This window comes from Mus pahari, chromosome 4, assembly GCF_900095145.1.
Source record: "Mus pahari chromosome 4, PAHARI_EIJ_v1.1, whole genome shotgun sequence".
In the NCBI taxonomy this organism is placed as follows: Eukaryota; Metazoa; Chordata; class Mammalia; order Rodentia; family Muridae; genus Mus; species Mus pahari.
The window spans coordinates 15,964,222-15,970,386 of NC_034593.1; positions in this window are offsets into that span (position 1 = coordinate 15,964,222).

Below are 6,165 nucleotides of genomic sequence, written 5' to 3' on the forward strand. Positions count from 1 at the left end.
TATATATATATATATATATATATATATATATATATATATATAATATTTTATATTTCATATTTTATATATATAACTTTTTGATTACTCAGTTTCATGCTGTGGCTGCTTGCTCTCATGACTACCTGCTAGGATAAGTTCTCATCTGTCTGGAATTGTAAACCAAGATTAATATGTCCTTTCTGAAGTCACTTTTGGCCAGAGGGGTTTATTACAACAACAGACTGAATAATCTTTTGAACAGAAATGTAGAAACTGGAATCAGTAGGAGACTCCAAACCTTCTAGGTAGCCAGTCCCTATGCAGAGAGAATGTCAAGCCAAGCGACAATACCCCTTTTCTTCATCTCCCATTCTCTCTGCCCAAGGTTTGGAAGCAGCCTTATTGTTGTCCTGTTGTACAGCTCACACACTGACCACACCCAACTCTCTAACCCAGATGAACAGTAAATGCTGACAAACAACCTAAGTTACATGACTCCTACTTTTGGTCACATATTATAAGCCACATATTTTTTTTCTACTTTTTTATTAGATATTTTCTTTATCTACATTTCAAATGTTACTCCTTTTCCTGGTTTCCCTCCCTCCTGGAAGGACCCTATCACATCCTCCCTCCCTCTGCTTCTATGAGAGTGTTCCTTCACCCACCCACCCACCCATTCCCACCTTCCTGCCCTAGATTTCCCTACACTGGAAATCTATTGAGCCTTCATAGGACCAAGGACCTCTCCTCCCATTGATGCATGACAAGGCCACCCTCTGCTACATGTGCAGCTGGAGCCATGTGTACTCCTTTGTTGATAAGCCACATATTAATTGTGTTTCCCCATGGTGGTTGGCTTCTCTTTTCCCAGGAAACCTTAAAAAGGACTTTCATAGTTTGGTGTGGTCCTGGGACTATTTCAGGCTCCTGTTGTGTAGCCAACATTAATAAAACCTGTAGCCTGAAAGTCATCTCATTTTCCTTATTTGAGGTAAAGCTCTTTAGAGCCCAATTCTTCAATATTTTGATCTGGTTAAAGTTCTTGTTGGCAACATACATGTAACAGAGGGGCTGAAATAACATGGTACTAATCCTGAAATCCATGTTCTCAGTTTGATCTAGGTGAGTGTTCTCTTTCGCTACATGGCCATATGCTGATCCTTTCCATACTTCGAGCATATATTTTGTAAAGAGAATAAAATGCCTTTTTCCTCTAGGAAACCTTGTGAACCAAGTTGGTTAAAGTAAGAAAGAAGCTATTAAACACCAAAATTCTTGAATGTCCCCACAATTCCTCTATTCTCCCAAGTAATTTATTAATCAGTACAGGCAATACCATAGGCATAATTATGACACGTTTCATTTTAAGTATTTGTCCATAATAAAGGAGTCAAATTCCTTATAACAGGTTCTGCAGTTCAGTAATTCAGCAATAGTTGAGACATGTTTACTTCTTAGTTATTTTGTTGGGTAAAACACAGTCGCTACAGCTTTGTGTAGGTAACCACTAGAAACAACTGATGTATCAACGTGAATTGATCTTGGCATCCAGGGGCTTAGAGAAACGCAATCAGAATTCAGTACTGGGCATGCAAGCCTGAAGAAAGAAAACTTGCTCATTTTCTGGCAACATCAGGGATTATGTCATAGATAGATGGAAAGTCCAGAAGCTTCCTATCATATAGATTGTTATGCATCTAAATGATAAATACACGGATAAAAGCATTCCATCTTCTTCTTTGAAGAATGGAAGGTTAATACCTTCCTCCAAACTTAGGCCTGTTATTTTATCCCAGAGCACACGTTTATAACAACACAACGCATTCAACATATGAAGAAAATAAGGCTGAGCTTGTAAAATGGGCCCCATACCTACCAGGAAAACAGATTATTCCTTTGACCCTCCAGAGGGTTGTACATTGGAAAACCCTCAGTTAATATAGGCATACAATCATTTTCTTTAATTTTTATTCTATTCCAGCCTACACTGCTTCTCTTCCTAAAAATTGTGTCTTGGTTAATTCGGGTCACCTGCCAGCCTCCTAGATACATAGACTACATTAGTATCTAGCCATTTCTGTGCAACATCATCTGTATTAAACCTCTCAGCTTCTCTTCCTAATCTCTCAGTGGGATATTTGACCCCTATGCGACTGGAGACAGAGAATCAAAGAACACTGGGTCTCATAGAAAGGATGCATAACTCTACAACAGTGACCTGTATATTGCATATATATATATATATATATATATATATATATATATATATATATATATATAGACTACAAATACCCCAAAGGTAATTTTTCTTACTAGTTGTCTTGTCTTTCCTAAGAGGTGGCACATTTGCTGAGATAATTTTTATCTGCTGTTGCTGCTCAGTTTCAAGGTCCACATCAGACTTTTGCTCTGACTATCAGGAAGAATGCTCAGCTGGAGGATCTATTGTTAAAATAACCCTTTTCAACATCTCCTCATTGGGGAAACTTTATGGCTTGCCTCTGTTGCTTAAGGTGCCAAGTCTTTCTTGGCAAAGCAGACAGGGAACTGGGAACTACAATGATTTCCATTACATGCTATAAAAGTCAGGGTCACAAAACAAACCTCAAATCCACAGTGAAAAACCTTTGGTTTGTACTAGACAGCACTTAAAAGATAATGTTAGGCTTATTCTTAGTGTACTGTGTGATGAACTGAAATGCACTGAAGGTGCAAATCTACTCCGAACCCCCTGGACTCCGCCTTGGTACCCATTCTTCTGAAGTTTAGACATGAATTTACCAGGGCTGCAGGGTTTGCATAATCAGCGTAATGGGTCCTTATCTCTCCAGTTCACAATTTACTCTCTGAGAGGAGAGAGTCTATTCTGGAAAACACAAAAAAAAGCTTCGTTAGGGTTAAGGAGAGAGAAATTTACTTTCAGTCAAGAGTCTGTTTAAAATGATTAGTACATGGATAAAATATGTATTATTATGGACATAAGGAAATTCTATCCAACTAAACTAAAACGTTAAATAAATTTTAGTGCATAGAATGTCTATACATGAAAAGTAGCCAATAAGCCATTACTTTAAAAAATTACTTTAAAAATCCATATATTGAAATACAGTACATAATAGTTCAATGGCATTTTAATAGGAAATGACTCCTCTGTAACTATATAACCTTTTCAATAGTTTGTATGTTACAAAGTGATATATTTCCTATTACCTTTTCGCCATTTTACTGAAAATAGATTTTTTTCTTTATGTAATACATTTCGATTACAGTTTCCTCCCAGTTAATCCAATCTCTCCTCGCACCCAGTTCCATTCATTCCCTTTATATCTTTCATTAGAAAACAAATGTGCTTCTAAGGAATAATAATAAAGTATAACAAAATAAGACATAATAAGACACAACCAAAGAATCATATCAGAGTTGGATAAGACAAACTAGCAGAAGGAAAAGAGCAGTCCAAGAGAAGTCACAGAATCAGAAACCCACTTACTCCCACACTCAGGAATTTCATAAGACCGTGAAACTGAAGACCATAATGTGTATACAGAGGACCTGATGCAGACTTGTGCAAGCTCTGTGCACACCGCCTCAGGCTCTATGCCCTGTGCATGCCGCCTCGGGCTCTATGCCCTGTGCACGCCGCCTCGGGCTCTGTGCCCTGTGCACGCCGCCTCAGCTCTCTGCCCTGTGCACGCCGCCTCAGCTCTATGAGCTTTCCTTACATTGCTTTAGAGGATCTTGCTTTCTCGGTGTCCTCCATCTTCTTGGGCTTTTACATTCTTTCTTTCTCCTCTTCCACAGGGGTTCCCAAGCTCTTAGGAGAGGGTTTTGAAGGAGATATCCCATGTAGGACTGAGTGTTCCAATTTCTCTCCTCCTATGTGTAATGTCCAGCTGTGGTTCACTGTATTTGCTCCCATCTGCTGTAGGAAGGTTCTCTGATGATGGCTAAGCAAGGCCATCATCATTAACTAATTAAGGTTCTAGTAATCTTTCAGTGTAGTAGAATGTTAGTAGGAGTCATTTTTATTACTATGTTTTGCTTTGTTTTGTTTTTAATTTTTTATTTTATTTATTTACATTTCAAATGTTATCCCCTTTCCCGGTTTCCCCTCTGCAAACCCCCTATCTCACCCCCTCATACCCTGCTTCTATGAGGGTGCTCCCCCCCCACTCCACCTCACTGCCCTAGCATTCCTCTACACTAGGGCATCAAGCCTTCACACAGCTGAGGGCCTCTCGTCCCGTTGATGCCAGTTAAGGCCCTTTCAGCTCCTTCAGTCCTTCCCCTAACTCCTCCATTGGGTCCCTGTAATCAGTCTGATGGTTGGCTGTGAGCATCTGCACTTGCACTGGTCAGGATCTGGCAGAGCCTCTCAGGAGACAGCTGTATCAGGCTCCTGTCAGCAAGCGCTTCTTGGCATCCACAATAGTGTCTGGGTTTGGTGTCTGCATGTGGGATGGATCCCCAGGTGGGGCAGTCTCTGGATGCCCTTTCCTTCATTCAGTCTCCTCTCCACTCTTTGTCCCTGTATTTCCTTTAGACAGGAGCAATTCTGAGTTAAATTTTGGATGTGGGTGGGTGGCTCCATCTCTCAACCAGGGGCCATGCATAACCTCTGAATATGGTCTCCACAGGTTCTTTCTCCATTTCGTGGGGTATTTCAGCAAATGTCATTCCCCTGGAAGGCTCTTGATTTCCTGGCATCTGGGACTTTCTGGTTGTTACCCCCAGTTCCCCATAACCCATTGCTACATACTTCTGTTCAATTTCCTGACCCCTTGTACATCTACTCCAGCTCCTCCCATACCCGATTCTACCCTTCTCCCCCCCCCCCAGCTTCCTCCCAAATCCCTCCCGCCCTCTACTTCCCTTGATTATTTTGCTCCTCCTTCTAAGTAGGACTGAAGCATCCATTCTATAATCTTTCTTCCTCTTGAGCTTCATGTAGTCTGTGAGTTGTATTGTGGGTATTCCACGCTCTTTGCCTAATTTTCACGTATCAGTGAGTACATACCATGTGTATTCTTTTGGGCCTGGGTTACCTCACTCAGGATTATATTTTCTAGATCCTTCCATTTACCTGCTAATTTTCATGAGGTCATTGTTTTTAATAGTTGAGCCGTATCCCATTGTGTAAATGTACCACATTTTCTGTATCCATTCCTCTGTTGAGGGACATCTGGGTTGATTTCAGCATCTGGCTATTATAAATATGGCTGCTATGAACATAGTGGAGCATATGTCCTTATTACATGTTGGGGGATCTTCTGAGTATATGCCCAGAAGTGATATAGCTGGGTCCTCAGGTAGTACTATGTTCAATTGACTGAGGAAATGCCAGACTGATTTCCAGAGTGGTTGTACCAGCTTGCAATATCATGAACAAGGGAGGAGTGTTCCTCTTTCTCACATCTTCACCAACATCCACTGTCACCTGAGTTTTTGATCTTAGCCATTCTGACTGGTGTGAGCTGGAATCTCGGAGTTGTTTTGATTTGCATTTCCCTGATGACTAAGGATGTTGAACATTTCTTCAGGTACTTCTTGGCCATTTGACTTTAACATGAAGTTGAATTTTTCAAATGCTTTTGCAGCATCTAATGAAATGATCATATGGATTTTTTTCTTTGAGTTTATGTAGTGGATTACCTTGATGGATTTCCATATATTGAACTGAACCTACATCCCTGGGATGAAGCCTACTTGATTGTGGTGAATTATCATTTTGAAATGTGTTCTTAGATTTGTTTTGTGAGAATTTTATTGAGTACCTTTGCATTAATATTCATAAGGTTAATTGGTCTGAAGTTCTCTTTCTTTGTTGGGTCTTGGTGTGGTTCTAGTATCAGCATAACTGTAGCTTTATAGAACAAATTAGGTAGTGTTTTGTCTGTTTCTATTGTTGAGTAGTTTGAAGAGTATTGGAATTAGGTCTTCTTTGAAGGTCTGATAGAACTCTGCACTAAAACCATCTGGTCCTGAGCTTTTTCTGTTTGGAAAACTTTTAATTACTGCTTCTATTTCTTTAGGGGATATGGAACTGTTTAAATCATTTATCTGATCCTGATTTAACTTTGGTACCTTGTATCTGTCTAGAAAATTGTTCATTTCATCCATCTTTTCCAGTTTTGTTGAGTATAGGCTTTTGTAGAAGGATCTGATGGTGTTTTGGATTTCCTC